The 19,131-nt window shown below is 43.9% G+C and overlaps 1 long non-coding RNA gene across 1 annotated transcript in view; it reads left to right on the forward strand.

The window, feature by feature from the left end:
• Positions 1–12,958, forward strand: part of LOC110259931 — a 385,411-nt gene extending 372,453 nt beyond the window's left edge. The window contains exon 6 of the long non-coding RNA XR_002342415.1: positions 12,669–12,958. This is a non-coding gene — a long non-coding RNA (uncharacterized LOC110259931). The remainder of the gene's footprint in view (positions 1–12,668) is intronic.

Here is a 19,131-nt window from a genome sequence, read left to right on the forward strand (position 1 = left end):
CACATCCATTTAAGAGCTGACAGGAACAGGAAGATAGAACCTCTTAGTCTAGTGGTGGGACTGAGCTGGGTTTTGTTGTGATTTTTGGTTGCCAATAGGTTTCTCCATTCTTCTGAAGGGAGATAAAATACCATCAAGAATCGCTATGTGTGGAACAGGCGGATTTCAGGAGCATTCACACAGGCAGTTTGTTTTGCAAGTCGTTCCTGCATTGTTCTCACTTTTCAGTTGAGGGATTTTTCTAGTGGAGACAGATGAACCTGGTGTTGGAGGAACAGAGGAGGAAGCAAGAAATACAGCTGGTGCCCAAGATTCCAGGTGGGAGAGGAAGGAGGCGTTCAATGACAGCATCTGGCCGTCTCCTTGGCTCCACCCCACAGGGTGCCCCCTGGAAAGTATCAGTAGAGAACCATTCTCTGCATAAGCGGATGGTAAACTCTTTTGGTGAAGGATCAGACTGTAAATCGTTCGGGCTTTCAGGCAGTGCAGTCTCTGTTACTCCTAGTCATCTCTGTGGTTGTAGCATGAGAGCCGTCCTAGATACTTCCTATGTAAATGGGTATGTCTGTCTCGGTTAAAGCTACTTCTAATAAAAGGCAGGGGGCCACACTTGACTCATGGCCTGCATTTTGCTGAGTCCTACTTTACATCTCTTGGCAGCTGCTTTTTTCTCAAGAGGCAAAGGGGAAGAGAGAGGACTGTGGAGTCCATATGTAGCCTTGAAATCGGTTCTATCTTCACAGGCTCATGACCTTGACATAAATGATTTATCTTTCAGAGGCTCTGTGGTGGACATTTGTTGCATTTCCTGCCTAGCACCCTCTATTCCTTTTTGAGATAACAACAGTTTTGGTGGGATTTGGGGGGGTTGTCTTACCTACTCAGGGGAAATGGATCAGTGGTTTGGGGGATGAAGGAGGTGATTTCAGCTTTAGCCCAAACAAAATATAAATAAAGTGCCAAGAAGGAGACTTTAGCTTTGCAGACCAGGGAGTCTGGTTCAGACTTTAGTTCAAAGTTGAACTACATAGCTAAAACATTGGGGCACTTAGGCCAAGATGGATAGACCAGAGTGGGGAAGATACAACCTGCTTTGGTTCCATGGGGTTGTGAGTTTTGGACTAATCTTAGGTGAGGCTTTGCAGCCATCTATGAGAAAGCTGTCCTGAGATAGGCCAGTGCAAGAATAGTATAATCCATCAAGTGCAATTCTATAATTTGAAGTCCTCTATTGATCAGGAAGTCTTTGCAAATGCAGTGATTATTATTTTTAGCTACCTTTTACTGAACCCTCATTAAATGCCAGGCAGTACACTCAGCTGGAAAGCTTCCTCTAGTCCTCACAATTACTCTCTTCTAAAGGATGTAGTAGAATTAATAGAGGTATGCCCATTGCAGAGATAAAGTAACTGAGGCATAGAAAATTTAAGTGATGAAACTGCTATATGATTCTCACACACAAGCGGTGGTTTAAGGAGAAAGGAGTATATACTTTGAGCCTGGGAGAGGCTGGACCTTTCTATTAATTAGCATTCTCTTGGGGCATAAGGTAACCAGAAAAAGGAAGAGAAACAGAAAAAAGAACAACCCTGTCAACTAAATAGTGAAGCAATTAGTTGAAATTCAATACTAACAAGCTTCTGTGATTCCAGGGACCCAAAGGCAAGGATTCAGAAGTGTCTGCCACTTAGCAATTTTCTAGACTTGTGGCCTAAAAAGAAGGGATGTGACACAAGAATCAATTCTTTGCCAGCTGATTAGTTGCTGGATATTTCCCAAGCAAGCCAATGGCTCCATCAGAACCATGAAGATGCTGCAGACAGTAACCAGTTAAATACAGAATCTGCTAAAGAAGGTGTTTTTTGGGGGTTGTTTTTTTTTGTTTTGTTTTGTTTTGTTTTGTTTTCAGGAAGCAGAGCACCCTGCCCTCATAAACACAATTTGCAAAGAATGTTTCTCCTACTTCTCGACCTTGGCTACCTAAAGCACAAAGCCTAGAACAGCACCTCCTACGTCAATGTAGTTGACATTAAATTGCTTCATTTTCTCCAACTGGAAAAGGTCATGAAGCTCAAGGGCAGTTCTTTAGAGAGCGGGTCAAGCCCTCCAGTCAGAACAGACTTGGAAATCTTTCTAGATTCTTCTTTCTGTCCCACGACCTATAGGCAGTTGGTTTCCAAGTACTAATAGCTCTGCCTCTGCTTTCCTTCCGCTGCCTACCTGGTCCTCTCCCTTCTGATGCCAGCAGTGTTAGTTCCCATCAACGATTCCCTACAACTGTTGCAACAGCTTTCTGACTAGTCACCCAACCTCATGCTCAGACTTCCCATTCTATTTATCCTTTACATGAAATCCACCATGAACTTTCTACACTGCAGTTTTGATTGTGCCATTACCCTGTTTAGATGGTCCCAATGCAATAAGATAAAACTAAGCTCCCAGATGACATAATATCCTCTAAAATCTAGCCTCATCACTCACCTCCACTCTGTCCAGTCCCCCATCATATTGAATGATATTCAGTTCCCCAGACTTTGCTTATAGAGATGCTATTTCTTCTGTCTGGATTACCTTTTCTGTTCTCCTTTAACTTTTTTTTTTTTTTTTTTTGCTTGTTAAGGCTGCACACGTGACATATGGAGGTTCCAAGGCTAGGGTTCGAATCAGAGCTACAGCTGCCAGCCTACACCACAGCCACAGTAATGCAGGATCCATGCCAAGTCTTCTACCTACACCACAGCTCACAGCAACACCAGATCCTTAACCCACTGAGCGAGGCTAGGGATCGAACCCGCCACTCATGGTTCCTAGTCAGATTCGTTTCCACTGTGCCACAACGGGAACTCCCTGCTTTAAGCTTTTTTTTAAAAAAAATTTATTATAGTTGATTTACTGTTTTCCTTTAAGCTTAATTGGATTAAACAAATGGTTTAATTTTATTCACTTGCAATTAAAGTATAGTTGATTTACAATGTTGTGCTAATTTCTGTGATACAGCAGATGATTCAGTTATCTATATATGACTCAGTTATTTTATATATATATATAACACATATTCTTTTTTTATATTCTTTTCCATTATGGTTTATCCCAGGAGACTAAATATAGTTCCCTGGGCTATACGGTAGGACCGTGTTGTTTACCCATTCTAAATGTAATAGTTTGCAACTAACCCCAAACTCCCCGTCCAACCCATATCAACTGCCTGCATGCTATGGCCAAAAATAATAAGAAAGATTAAAAAATAATAATTTTATCCATCTTTAAAAGATTGAAATTAAAAGTTTAAAAAAAATCCCCTGAATTGAGTCAGGCACTTGTCTCTCTGCAGTTCTCTGACCTGTGCTTCTGACCTCTTAGGGCGGTTTAAAGCTATGTTCACAAATTCTTTGACCTGCCTCCCTTCAAAAAGTAGAGTAATTCCCTATCCCGTGAATGCAGACCGAATTTGTTGACTTGCTTCCAACAAATACCGTAAGGCAAAATTGATGGAGTATGACCTCGATCGTGAAAGACTTTGCTACCCCCACCTCCCCTTTCTCCTTCTTGGCTCATCCACTCTGGAGGAGGCCAGCTGCCATCTTGTGAGGACACTCAAGCAGCCTGTGAGGAGTGATTGACAGCAACAGCAAGATGTGAATGTGCCATCTCAGAACTGGACATTCCAATGCCAGTCAGGGTTTTAGACCATGGCATCCCCAACCAACACTTCCTCAGAGACCCTGAGCACAGCCACCCCTGAAGTCCTGGCTCGCAGAAATTTTAGGCATACTACATTGTGGTTTTAAGTCACTAAGCTTTGAGGCCATAAATAACTAGTCCACCGTTAGAGCCCAGCTGTCTGGATTCAATCCTGGTGCTGTCCCTAACTAGCCCTGTGACTTTTAACTAGTTACTTCGTTTCTTTGTGCCTCAGTTTCCCTAACTGTTAAAGAGGGTCACCATAGTACCTATTTCCTAGGGTTCTTATGAGGATTAAGTGAGACAATGCATGTCAACTGCTTAGCAGAGTTCCATGCACAAATGCTTTGTAGATGTTTGCTCCAGTGATGGCATTGTCACATCATATTGTAATTGCGGTTGAGATGTCTCTGCCACTGGACTGCAGGCTCCTTGAAGGCAATGTCTAAATCCCATTCTTTTTTATTACCTTCTACCTAACCTAGCCTGGTACATGGCACCTGTTTACTACATGAATGGTGTTAATTGAATGCCTATCTTTCAAATTTCTTCTGGAATCAGGAACCTGTAGAGCAATGCGGCTCAGAATTTGGAATCTAAATTTAGTCCTGGGTTCCAGGGACATGGGGTTACCACTTACAGCTGTGTCATCTTAGGTGAGGTATTTAACTTTGCTAAGGTTCCTGTTGCTCACCTGTAAAATGAGGATTAAATTAACACTAGTCTCAGCATTCGTTCTGGTTACCAACTGCTGCATGACAAACTATGCCAATACAGAGGCATGTTTTTCAGGGTTCTCCAGAGAAAGAGAACCAATAGAATAAACATATATGTGGAGAGAGAAAGAAGAGAGGGGGAGAGAGAGAAAGAGAGGGATGGAGGGGGGGAGGGATTTTGAGGGATTTTTCTCGCACAGTTATAGAAGCTGAGAAGTCTTACAATCTATAGTCTGGAAGCTGGAGTCCCAGGAAAGCCAGTGGAATAATTCAATCTGAGTCTGAAGGCCTGAGAACCAAAAAACACCAAGGCCTAAAGACAGGAAGAGATGGATGTCCCAGCCCAGGCAGAAAGAACACCTTTTCTCTGCCTTTTTGCTCTGTTTTGGGCCCTCAACACATTGGATGATACCCACTCTCATGGGTGAGAGTGATTGGCTTTATTCCATCAATGCCAAGTCAACGCTAATCTCTTCCAGAAACACAGACATACCCAGACATGATGTTTTACCAGCTATCTGGAAATCCTAATCAGGTCGACACAAAAAATTAACCATCACAAGAGACTCCAGACAAAACCACATTTTGCTTGTGCATCCAAGTGCGGGCAGAGTTCAGGAGGAAAATCTCCTCTTTTTTCCCCTCGGCATCAGCTGTGGCTGCTCCCCTGTGAGCTGAGAATCTGCTTCCGAGATGGATCACCCTTAGGGTTTCTAGGTCAGTGCTGGCTGCTGGCTGGGAGTTCAGCAGAGAACTCTGGGGACCTTGGCCTTTTCCCATGGGGGCATCTTCATATATCCTCGGTTTCTCATAGCATAATGGGTGGGTTCAGAAGTGATTCTCTCAACAGAGGGAGCCAGGCAGAGAAGAATTTCCCACTGTGCAGCGGTGGAGGTCACCTAGTTTTATAGTCACCAGACTCATCCTAGACAGTGACAAAATCCACCCAGGTGCCGGGGGGTTGGAGGGGAGGTGTGGCGGATATAGACCTCATTTCTATTTTTCATATTTATGATTATTTGTTCACTAAACAAGTGTTGAGCATTTACTCAACATGGGAAGTGCTGAAATATGATGATGAAAAACTCAGATGAACCACCTGGCTTGTTGTCATACCTGGGAACTCACTTCAAGGCAGTCATAAAACAGATTCATTTCGAGGTTGTTTATATGTGTTCTGCTTAGGTATCAATGGAATCCATCTCCCTTCGGCATGTTCTATGAATCCAGTGTTGCTAAGTTTGCAGTGGACACTCAATTACTGCCCAATGAATATGCAAATATATATTTTGGGGATCATATTAATAAACATATGGAACTTTATACTGACTCTAAAGATATCTCAGGATTCATGCAAACTTATTTTTTTTCCATTAATTTTAAGGAAGGGTGGCTTCTAATTCTCAGAGACCAGTGCAATGCCTTTATTTTGCCCCTTTGTTCCTAAGTCAATTATGTCAGAACACCTTTATTAAGGTCTCTAGACATGGTATATGGGGTCGATAACAGTTGAACATTAGCAAACATCTGGCTGGAAAAGCTAAAGAAAAATGCACATTTCCCGCTCTTCTAAAATGTAAACTTTCTCTATCTCTTATATGAACTCCAGTGATTTCAGGTTTTGATGTATGGCTTTGGGCTCTAAATAATCTGGTTATGGCTTATTTGGAGAAACAAAAGAGGCAAGACCCCTTGAAAAAAAATAGAATAAAAAATCAATAGGCTAGAACATCTGCAGGCAAAGGTGAAGGTTATACACTAATTTATCTTGTTTCTCTAGATAATGCTCTCTTTTTGTCCCACTCTCCTTGTCCTAGGTGTGGTGACATGGGAGAAGGGGGTAGCATTGAGAGAGAGAGAGTGGAGGTTTGCTTTATAAAGTGTATAAATCTTTTCTCCCTGAGGTATGCCTAGACCAGGACTCTGCTTGACTCCTAAGGCATGGGTACCTGCTAAGAACATCTAAGATCCTTCCAGTCAAAGAGTCTCCATCTCTTTTATGATATCTGATGGTCCCCAAAGAGCCACAGTTGGTAAAAAGAGAAGGGTGAGCCATAATAAAATGTGTCCCCAGGAGGTTATTCTTATTATCCCGTGTGTTTCCTTCAGATGTCCACTGGTTCACTGGGTTGACTCGTAGAATGAGTACATCAAAGTTGGAACACTTTTTTATTATCCATCACTCTTATCTCCAGTGCCTAGCACTGTGCACAAAATATGGGATGTACTCAGGAGAGATTAGTTCATCCACATGTTGAACAAACATTTCAAATGTTTATTGCACTTCCAGTGACATGACAGACATCGTCCTTGACATAAATGAAGGAAAGAAGGGAGGAAGGTGCCAAGTGAAAAATTCTCTCTTCGATTTTGCCTAGAGTGGCTCTACTCTTATTTCTTATTCCTCGTCTAGAACCATTTCTTCATTCAGTTTTCTTTTTGTTTCTCAGATAGATTACCTGCACCTTCCGTTCCCGTTTGGGAACTGTCCCAAGCTTACAGGGTGGCAATAGGGAGTGCAGGGGACTGTGATTCTTGGTGGTTGAATAGACCATATAAAGAAACTTGTTCAAGAGGATTTAAGGTTGTAAATGATATAGATATGTGGTCCTAGGTCAAATGAAAAAGACAAGGGAGAACAAAGAAAATAATGAAAGGCCATACAGAGCTGGAGAGCTGGTACTATACAGAGAGCTAGCCGAAGGAAGGCATTCAGAAATTAAGCTGTGAACTTGAAGGATGTGCAGGGTCTTTATTTTTATGTGGTGACATGGGGCAGGCACATGGCCATGAGAATTAAACAATTATAGAGTAGAAAGGGGAAAAAAATCCACCTAAGGATACCCTCACTTTTTTTTTTTTTTTTTTTTTTGCTTTTTTAGGGCCACACCCACTGCATATGAAAGTTCCCAGGCGAGGGGTCAAATTGGATCTACAGCTGCCAGCCAACACCACAGCCGCAGCAATGTAGGCTCTGAGCCGTGTCTGTGACCTACTCCACAGCTCATGGCAAACTCCAGATCCCTGACACACTGAGCAAGACCAGGAATCAAACCCACATCCTCGTCATACTAGTTGGGTTCGTTTGCACTGTGCCACAACAGGAACTCCTACCCTCACTTCTGACACTGATTGTACCTATTGTAGGTTCAGAGGGTCCCCCAAACATTTTTAGTTTTGGGAATTAGCTGAAAAGGGTCATAGAATTCACTGAAAGTTATTATACTCATGATTATCGTTTATTGCCGGGAAAGGATACAGGTTAGAGTTAGTCAAGGGAGGAAGCTCATGGGCAGAGCCCAAGAGAGGTTTCAGATTTGGAGCTTCAGTCATCCTTTCTCTGTGGAGCTGTGGATAGTGTGAGCTTCTCAGTATCAGCACAAAATGCACAGAGATTGCCAACCAGGGACACTCACCTGAAATTCTAGGGATTTCGTTGAGACTTGTCCACATACTTGGCAGCCCATCTAGTGTTGGAACTGATAACTTGAGGCTAACCAGTAGTCTTCAGCTCCTTCATAGTTAGAACTGATACTGCAGGGCCCAAAGCCTCCCTTATAAATCACATTTTTAGCCTGTCTGGTGGCCAGGGACCCAAGTGAACAAAGACACCCTATCAGGCATGACATTCCAAGGGTCAAGGGGTTGCATCCCAGTAGCCAAAAGCAAAGGCCAGACCCCTGTTTGGGTAAGGTTAAACCTTCACTGCCCCAGGACCTTAAAGAATAGACATTGGTATCCTAGAATTGTTCCATTGAATCATTCATTCTTTTTTTTCTTTTTTTTTTTTTTTTTTTGGCTATTTCTTTGTGCCGCTCCCATGGCATATGGAGGTTCCCAGGCTAGGGGTCGAATCAGAGCTGTAGCCACTGGCCTACACCAAGCCACAGCAACACAGGATCCGAGCCGTGTCTGCAATCTACACCACAGCTCACGGCAACGCCAGATCCTCAACCCACTGAGCAAGGGCAGGGACTGAACCCGCAACCTCAGGGTTCCTAGTCAGATTCGTTAACCACTGCGCCACAACGGGAACTCCTCGCAACCTCAGGGTTCCTAGTCGGATTCGTTAACCACTGCGCCACGACGGGAACTCCTCATTCATTCTTTCATCCATCCATCCATTCACTCATTTCTCTGTGTGCATATAGCACTAGACACTCCAGGGGAAATGGTGATGAAGACATGATTCTTGAGTTGACTCAAATGTGAGCAGTAATGGGCGACATGAAGGAAGAAGAGGATAGAAAAGGGACGTGGCTAGCTAGAGAGGCTAGCACTAGAGATGTAACCAGACAAGTTCAAATGCACAATCTAAGGTGGCACTGGATTCCCAGTTCTTATTCTAGAAGGGTGAGAATGATGAGGCAGTCCAACCATGTGGCCAGGACATGGTAATAAGTCTTTCGGATCCATAGGAAACAGGCTAAGAAGAGTCACCAACACTCTCTACCCCATTTTATTTTCTTTCTAGAATTTACTGTATCTGAAATGGTCTGCTTCTCTTATTTGTTTCTTTAGTGTTTGTCTCTCCCAGTAGGCTAAGAAAAAATGTTTCCCGTCTTTCCCACCAGTTTATTCCCAATTCCCAGAAGAGTGCCTAGCACAAGGTAGACAGTCATTGTTCATTCATTAAATGAATTTTATTCCAGACTCATGCCATAAGAAGGATCTCTGGACTTCCTGCCTACAGGACTCAGGTTTCTCCAGCTAAATCAAAGATGAACTCACAGCCACCAACAGAGTGTCTAGCTCTAAGTCAACTCCTGTTCACTTTTTTTCCACCAGGAGAGTGATGCATTGTATCAGGGGGAGCGGGAGGCTGTGGTTCATTTGTCCATTTAGATCCACGTAAAAGCTGAGGGGTAATTGTAGATGCAAAACTGCTGCCTTTAACTGTAAAAACTCCACACTGAGTTAATAAAGAATTGGGCACTTAGCTTGATGGTTTTGCATCTTAACACATGAAGCCATTTCTCAAAGGGTTGAATGAACATAATTATCAATTTCCACATGCATATTATGATTCAGCTGGGATCAGGCAAATGCTTCCTAAACACAGGCTGTTGACAATGGCAATGAGCACTTCTACCACTGTTCTCATCCACCACATGCAAATTTGTGTCACTTTCTTTTGACTCTGTTTTATCGATTTCCACATAAATCTCTGGTGCATGTAAAACACTGAAGCTGCTCTTGAAATCAATCCAATAGGGAACAAGAATGGACTTTGCTTTCTGTAGAGGAAATTAGAGATACACCCTGTTTTGGGGGGGTTGTCTAAACTGGGCAGGGAATGACTTGGGGGCAGTACAGAGATGGGCTTCTTTCATTTACTGGCAGATAAGACTGGGGTGGAGGATGATGCAAAATATTGAACAGAAGGGGAATCTTTTGTTTTGGAGAGGGAATGTGTACTCAATTATGTATATAAAATGAATCTGGATAAATGGTTTATAAAGGCATAATTATGTGGTTATGTGCATTGTAGATAATCTGGTGTAGAAATTGAATGGACTAAAATAGTAGAGTTATGACTTGAGCAGTAAGATTAAAAAAAAAAAGTGGTTGATTATGTCTCTGTGATAGTAACAATGAGGTGAGCCAAGAACACAAGTGGAATTCAACCAAGTAAAATGGTGTGTCCCTCTAAGGGTGAAAAAAATAGGCAAAATTCCAGGCGATCCCATTGTGGCGTAGTGGAAACAAACCCAACTAGTATCCATGAGGATGTAGGTTCAATCCCTGGCCTTGCTCAGTGGGTTAGGGATCTGGCGTTTCCATGAGCTGTGGTGTAGGCCGCAAACGTAGCTGGGATCCCAAGTTGCTGTGGCTGTGTCATAGGCTGGCAGCTGTGTAACTCCAATTCAGTCCCTAGGCTGGGAACTTCCATGTGCTACAGGTGTACTCCTAAAAAAAAAATTACAAACTGGGAGTTCCTGTTGTGGCTCAGTGGTTGAGGAACCCGACTGGTATCCATGAGAACATGGGTTCGATCCCTGGCCTCACTCAGTGGGTTAAGGACCCAGCATTGCCATGAGCTGTGGTGGATGTTGCAGATGCAGCTCGAATCTGACGTTGTTGTGGCTGTGGTGGAGGTCATCGGCTACAGCTCTGATTCGACCCCTAGCCTGGGAATTTCCATATGCCGTGGATGCCATAGGTACAGCCCTAAAAAGACCAAAAAAAAAAAAAAAAATTACAAGCAAAAAAATAGGTAAAATTCCAAATTGCCTGGCTCTGAGACACCTTCCCCCAGAGGCTATTTTATTTTATTTTATTTTATTTTTGCTTTTTAGGGCCACACACACAGCATATGGAGGTTCCCAGGCTAGGAGTCTAATTGGAGCTATAGCTGCTGGCCTACACCACAGCCACAGCAATGCCAGATCTGAGCTCCATCTGCAACCTACAACACACTCATGGCAACACTGGATCCTTAACCCACTGAATGAGGCCAGGGATCGAACCCTCAACCTCATGGTTCCTAGTAGGATTCGTTTCTGCTACGCCATGATGGGAACTCCCAGAGCCTTTTTTTAAGGAAGAGAACTCCCTGTCTGGTTCTATCAGCTCTCATTTGGAAAAAGGTCCAAAGTGCGGTAGATAGAAAGCAATATCCCTTCCTTCTGATTGTCCCTATCAATCCACGTCCAAGGTGGCTAAGGCTACACCATGGGCTACAAGGCACAGTGTGGCTTCTTTCCTCAAGATTATGCCGACACAGACATCAGAGCAAGTCTGCCTGGATTTGAACCCCACTTCCATCCCTCACTACCTGTGTGATTTGGGGTACCTCTGACTCTTTTCTTCCTTATCTGTAAAATGGGGATGGACAACCTACATCTAGAGTTATTATGAAAGTTAAATGAGTTTGTACAATGCCTGGCATGTAGTGATCAAACATTTTCTATTAGGGTATTGAATAATTTAAATAGAAGATGCATGAGTGTGCGTCTGGGTGGAAAGTGGAATAGTGTCAGTGAAGGCGAAATCCCTTCCTACAGTACCTCTCATCATACTCCGCCAAGCCTCTCTCAGTCTTTTTTTCCTCTGCGTGAATCTTTCCCCTCCATTTTCTCCTTAGTAGCTTAATTGCTGTAGTTTCTCCTTCAGTTCCAAAAACAAGCAAGCAAGCACACACACACACACACACACACACACACACACACACACACACACACACAGGGAAGAGGATGTTCTGGAAACATCGACTGAGCATGGTTGGTCAAATATGACCTGTAGGGGGAGCCATTCCCTTTCCCTCTCTGCTTCTTGCAATCAGTTCTTGGAAGAGAAAGTTCTGTCCTCTCAAAAGGATGGTTGCCATCTCATTACCTCTCACTGGCACCCCATCAAGGAGGAGGAATTCTTTATTTGATTTAGGAGATGAGGGGATTATAACAGAAATTGGACCAACTTTCTCTATTGGAAAGTGTTAATGTGCTAAAGGCAGTGGACCCCTCTAGGGTTTTTCATGCTTCTGGACAATGACCAATCAGAAGGAAATCTTCCCCTTTTGTGGGCCTTCTATCATTTAGCAATTGGCATGAAACAGAGTACCTTAAAACTTAGTGGCTTAACACAATGATTTATTATTGTTTATAAGTCTGTGGGCAGTCTGGGTAGGTTTGCCAGTTTAGAGACGGGAGACGCCTTCATGCATCTTCAAGCAGCTGGAGAGCTGGCCAGGAGCTGGCTGGTCCATGGTGGCCTGGCTCTGCTCCACATGTCTCTTGTCCTCCAACAGGCTAGCCTGGGCGTGTTCTAGTGGTGGTGGTAGGGATCCAAGAGGAAGTAATCCTAGTTGTATGTGAGGACAAGAAGAGACCCACCCATCTTTGCAAGTCTCTGAATGGCGTGAGTTTGCTATAATCTTATCATTTAAAACTAGTCACACTTCTGACCCAGGGAACCACTGAATGATGGGCCAAGGATGTGGATGCAGGCAGATTATTTACTGGGGCTGTTATTGCAATCAGTCTCTACCCAGTCCCCAAATCTGTAGTATGGGATTTGAGATGTCACAGATTGCAAGGGTGAGAACAAACAGCCTTATCTGGAGAGGCTGGGATGGCTTTATGATGGAGGGGATCCCTGAGTCAAGTTTTAGAAGGTGAGAATGTATTTTCTAAGAAAGCTCAGACACCTGACAGAGCTTGGTGCTTTGGAAGAACTGACAGTAGCTCAACAGAGTAAGTTGAAATTGCGTTGTGAAAGCTGAGGTTGAAAGGTTGAGCTAAAGAGCTTTGTTTTTTTTAAATCGTACAGTCTGCCGGAAATCACTGAGGGTTTCTGTATTGTTGAATGATGCGATCTGCCTTCCTTTGGGAAGATAACCTTGTCCTGGGATTAGGAAGAGGAGGAAGAGCTCTACACCCACCTGATCTGTAAGTCAAGAAACTTTTGTTGTCAAATAATGCTCCTTTATCCACCCACCTGCTTTGTTTAGTCCTTTCATTCCTCCCAGGAACACAGCTAAGTGGTTCTAATTCACAAACCTGGAAGCCAACTCCTTTTGTAGTCAGACAATAACAGATCCGGATTCTGGCCACACACACACACACACACACACACACACACACACACACACACACACACACACAAAAGAACAAAAAATAACGGCTGTGCTAAGAAACAAAGCCCCAGGTTGAGGCTCTTTCTTGCATTCTCCTCCTGAAGCATCTATAATTAGACTGGGGAGAAATGATTTCTTTAATTCATGCTGTTTCACGCAAGATCATTAGCAGTACTCGGCCGTATCTTTATTACTCCTGTGCACTCTACCTCCGTAACAGTTGAGAGCAACAATGGGGCTTTACTTATCTTCAGGAAGCCAGCCCATTCTTTTGAGGAAGGAAAAATGGCCCCAACCCCAGGTTGCCATAGACACTGGAGAAGGCTGTCACGGAGCTGCGAGATACCTATTTCCTGGTGACATGCAGAATTAGAGGTATTGGGGAATCAAAGCGAAAACTAGCCTGAAGAAACAAAGGGTCCCTTCAGCTTCTCCTCACATACTTCTTTGCAGAAGCAGCCTCCCCGTGCTTCTTCCCCTTCTCCCCCTCCCTGAAGCCAGGTGAATGAATTTGAATCCCAAGGATGGAGACAGTAACCTCCATGCTTAGCTCAAAGTCAAAGACCTTCCTTAAAGCGCATCAGTGGTTTCCCATGGTTCCAAACTTCCGACATACCTTCAAGCCCTGGAAGCTCTGTCACCTGCCAGCATCTCCATATTCCTTAGTCCCTGATCTTCTGCCCATACTCTCCTTTGAGTTCATGAACTTGTAACCTGTTTTCCCACGTAGCTGACTCTTCTTCCTAAATTCTCTCGCTCTTGCCCCTTTGTGTAACTGGCTCCTGGTTCTCCAGGTCCTGTCTGAAGGTTACATTCCCCTGAGACCCTGCCTGACCACTATTATGTCTAAAAGAATTCCTCCACCCCCTGTTATTCTCCATCGCATCATCTTGGTTCTCACCTGGTAATTTTCACAATCTCTAATTACCTTTTATTTACTGTTGCTTATTTATGGCTGGTCTCTCCCACCAGGGAGCAAGCTGCATAAAGGCAGGTGCCTGATAGATATAGCGCTCTTCTTTGCTAGCTTTCCTCCCACAGCAGATGCCAAGGAAGGATGCAAGCGCAACTTGTTTATTTGGGAGGTGAAGGGAATGCAGGAAGGGGGTAGGAGGGAGACAAGGAAAGGAAGGCAGCCAGTAAAGGTCTGGGATAACAGGTTACCATTCTGAGTGGCTTATAAGTACCGGAAGCTGATATCTCACAGTTCTGGTGGCTGGAGGTCTGAGATCAGGGTGCCGGCATGGTTAGGTGGAAGTCCTCTTCCAGGTTGTAGGTGGCCAAGTGTCCTTGTGTCCTTCACGGCAGAAGGGGAAGGGAGCTCTCTGGGGTGTCTTTTATAAGGGCACTCACCCCATTCATAAAATCCCCACTGGGAGTTCCCGTCATGGCGCAGTGGTTAATCCGACTAGGAACCATGAGGTTGCAGGTTCGGTCCCTGCCCTTGCTCAGTCGGTTAACGATCCGGCGTTGCCGTGAGCTGTGGTGTAGGTTGCAGACGCGGCTCGGATCCCACGTTGCTGTGGCTCTGGCGTAGGCCGTGGCTACAGCTCTGATTTGACCCCTAGCCTGGGAACCTCCCTATGCCGTGGGAGCGGCCCAAGAAATGGCAAAAAGACAAAAAAAAAAAAAAAAAATCCCCACCCACATGATCTAATCATTCTCCAAGACCCCCAAATACCATGGCATTGGAGGCTACGTTTTAACATAGGTGTCTGGGGGGACACAAACGTTCAGTCTATAGCAGGTATGTTATTAAGTGAGTTACCACTGGGTCAACTGCAGTATAATGGTCCTTGGGACTCGAGGAGCCAGTGTAGACACACACTAAGCATTGCCCACCTGAGTGGTAGAGCTGGGGTATTTACACACCAGCTCCCATCAATCACTGAGGGCTGTCCTCGAGGAGTGGGAAGTCTCCACCTGTCATCCTGCCTGGTCCATGGCGAGAGAGAGCTCTGGTGGCCAGAAAAAAAAATCTTCAAGTAAAGACTTGTGGGTATCAGAACGGAGAGTTAAAGATAAGGCCTAAGAGGAAATGGAGAGGACGCGGACAGCCTCTGTTACTGCGCTCCATTGACATTTGTTGAATGAATGAATGAATGAGTGGGGAGTTCTGTTGTGACTCAGCAGAATTGAACCTGACTAGTATCCATGAGGACGTGGGTTTGATCCCTGGCCTTGCTCAGTGGGTTAAGGATCTGGTATTGCCGTGAGCTGTGGTGTAGGTTACAGACTCTTCTCAGACTCAGGGTTACTGTAGCTGTGCTTATACCACAGCCACAGCAACACCAAATCCGAGCTGCATCTGTGACCTACACCATAGTTCATGGTAACTGAGCAAGGCCAGGGATCAAACCCGCATCCTCATGGATCCTAGTGGGTTCATTAACCACTGAGCCACGATGGGAACTCCCTAGGTAGCATCTTTTTACTACATTAAAAAATACACACTTTTAGAAAATTCATACAATGACAAAAAGATTGAAAATATTAAATCATCCATAGTCCTGTAGCTCAGAAGAAACCTTGACCATTTTGGTTTATTATTCCTTGCTGTCTTTACTATACATTTTTAAAAATTTTGACTTGAAACTATGCTGTATATTCAATTGTATATTCTGTTTTTTAAATGAATCACCAGAACAGAAGCATTTTCCCAGGTTAATTACAAATTCTTCATAAACTTAATTCTACATGACTTCAAATATTCCATTGACGAATTCAGCAAAAAGTACTTACCAATTTCCTGCATGGCTGTTTGAGTTTGTTTCCAATATTTCCTAGTAATGAATGTCATTTCCCACAAAGTTGTTTGGATTGTAGGCTGTTTTATTACATTGGAAGTGGAAGTATTGGTTAAAATAACACATAGTCTTCAAAACCCTTGACACGTAGGGTCAAACAGCTTTCCAGAAGAGATCAACTTATATTCCTATCATCTGGGTCTACAAAGGGTGTCATTGAACTTCATACTCATCAGTGTTAAGCCACGTGGTGTCTTTGTTAAACTTGAAGGACTGCCTAGGAAAGCTCAGAAAACAGAAGGCTCAGAGTCCTAGAAGCTCAGTTTAGTGTCCATGCTGAAGAATGCTGCTGGTTTATTTTTTCTTTATATTCTGTGATGCTGAGATATTCTGAACAGGTACCTGGGGCATCAGTCTGGCTCAACATCTGGAGCCATCAAGGAGTCATGAGTAGGGAGGACAGACAAAGGACATTTGGGGGCCGCCTTGGAGCAGCGTCACAGATGGCCTCCTGTTATATAACCTCCTTCTGAAGAGTATGTTCTGCCCACCTCTCATCTCATCACGGGCGTGGAGAAGGAAGAAGTTGACAGACCCCGTCTGTGACTTGGGCAGCTTCAAAGGGGGCCTTTGTGAGGTTGGGAGACGCATGATAGCTGATAATTATAGCGGAGAGCGCAGCTCAGAGGCCTAATGACTGGAGCCAACCTAACATTTAGGTCAGGCTCCATAATGGCCTTTGAAGGCATGTTCTGCTGTTTAACGGTACCCTCCCATCTCCAGGAAATCTGGCCTTTTGCACTGGAATATGTGTGTAAAGCTCTCAGTACAGGATACTTCCAAACTCGCTTCCAGGAACCACTCCAGCAAAAATTCTCCACCATGAGCAGAAAAAGTCACTTCTTAGAGACTTTCCAAAAGACCCAGAGAGTCAGTCAAAGACAGTTGTTTCTGGAAGCCAGAGGCTCATGTGAACAGGTAGTCTCCTTCCATGCCCACCTTGGAAGCACTGCTTCCTTGTCTAAGGTCAGATACCCTGGAGCCTGTGCTTATCAAACGTGGCTTCCCCTCTCCAGGTTCTTTTTTTTTTTTTCTCCTTTTAGGCCCACATCTGCACCATATGGAGGTTCCCAGGCTAGGGGTAGAATCAGAGCTGCAGCTGCCGGCCTATACCACAGCCACAGCCATGCCAGATCCAAGTCACATCTATGACCTATGCTGCAGCTTGCAGCAGTGCTGGATCCTTAACCCACTGAGTGAGGCCAGGGATCAAACCCACATTCTCACAGATCCTATGTCAGATTCTTAACCCATTGATCCACAGCAGGAACTCCGAGGTTCTTTTCTACGTGCCTTTGAATCCCAACGATGGTGGTTATCACCCATTTACTTTCCACCGCTGTCCTCAAGTCCATCATGTATTATAGCGATGGGCACACGATGATCTTTGTTGTGAATGTGTGTGTGTATGTGTGCATGTATTCCAGGGTCCATTACTAAGTGTTATAATATTTATCCATAACAGTAGTTATGACATTTCTGTGGCAGTCATTCACTACCTGAGAAACAAAGAAAAAAGGAAAATTTCTCGTGTGTAAACACTGTGCAGCTAGTGAATTTATGCTCTCTGAGTCTCCTGGACCCATGAATTGTTCCTTTGTGTACATTCCACGATGTGCCATTTATACTGCATGCTCGCCCATCCCCTCCCCCCGCTGCCAAATGAGTCGTTTCCCTGGAACGACTGAAAGGCAAATGTCTGGATGCTGGTTACTCCAGGTGGCCTGATTTGCCCACAGGTGCAGTGTCTATAGTGGGGTTGGCAAGTGCCCTTTCTTCCCCCACCTGCAGCTGTGCCATGAGGCTAGGGACCAGGCAGCAAGTGACCAACCCACCTATACATCCCTGTCCTTCCTCCCAGAGTTCTTGCCACCTCCTCAGGATGCTGTGAAGTGTAGGATGCAAGTCCCTGGTACATTTGGAACATAAACCATCACTTCCAGAGTTTGGAATCCTTCTTTTGCTCCTGCAACTTCTGATTAAATGTACTCAACACCCCCCCACACCCTGCCCCCGCTGCTTATTCCTCCAATTCACATACTCTTTTAATGGATTTTGGAACTAAAAACTGGAAAGGGGTGTGGAGGAGTCTTCAGCTTTGACCAAATATGCTCAAGACAAATGCACACAAATGCCATGCTTTCTCCTCCTCCTTCTTCTCTTTTCATGGTTAATGCAATATTTATTACACCGAAGCAATGATAAGCAGTAAAAGACAAACAACTAACACTGCTTTCTGTACTCAACCCAGGACCAGAATTTTTGGCAGCACCTGTGGCATGTGGAAGTTCCCGGGCCAGGGATTGAACCCATGCCACAGCAGTGACAATGCCAGGTCCTTTAACTGCCAGGCCACCAGGAAGCTCCTTCCCACCCCCCATTTTTGTTGAGAAATAATTGACAAACATCACTGTATATGTTCAAGGTATAGTGCATAATGGTTTGATTTACATAAATTGTGATTACTGCAGTCATCCAGCTAACATCTCTCTTCTCATAGAGATACAAGAATATGAAAGAAAAAAGAGAGAAAAACCAATTTTCTTGTGATGAGAACTCATAGGGTTTACTCTCTCAGCAATGTATATATCATATGACAGTGTTAACTACAGTCACCATGCTGTATTTTACATCCCTAGTACTTATTTGTCTTGTAACTGGAGGTTTGTACCTTTTGCCTTTGTTTTTTGTGTTTTATTTGTTTTAGATTCCACATATAAATGAGATCATGCAGTAGTGGTGTTTTTCTGTCTGACTTATTCCACTTAGTATATTGCCTTCAAGCTCCATCTATGTTGTTGCAAATAGTAGGACTTCTTATTTTTTCTGGCTGAATATCATTCTATTGTATATAGAAGCCACAACTTCTTTATCCATTCACACATTGATAGACACGTAGGTTGTTTCCATGTCTTGCTTATTGTACATAAATGCTGCTATCAACAGGGAGCTGCAGATAACTTTTCAAGTTAGTATTTTCATTCCCTTTGGATATATTCCCAGAAGGGAAATTTCTGGTTCATATAATAGTTTTATTTTTAATTTTTTGAGGATCCTCTATACCATTTTCCATAGTGGCTATGCCAATTTACAGTCCTACTAACAGTGTACAAAAGTTCTTTTTTTCCCACATCCATGCCAGCATTTATCACTTGTCTTTTTGATGATGGTTTTTCTTTCAGGTAGATGGTAATATTTCATTGTGGTTTCATTTGCCTCACTGAACTCATAACACCAAATTGGAATTTTTGATTTTTATAGACTATGAGTGACCTGCAGGCAAAGATCAATTTAGCTTCCCCATATTTGCCTCCCTAGGTTTTAACTCAAACATAGTAGGTGCTCAGCA

This window comes from Sus scrofa, chromosome 3 (assembly GCF_000003025.6).
Source record: "Sus scrofa isolate TJ Tabasco breed Duroc chromosome 3, Sscrofa11.1, whole genome shotgun sequence".
NCBI lineage: Eukaryota > Metazoa > Chordata > Mammalia > Artiodactyla > Suidae > Sus > Sus scrofa.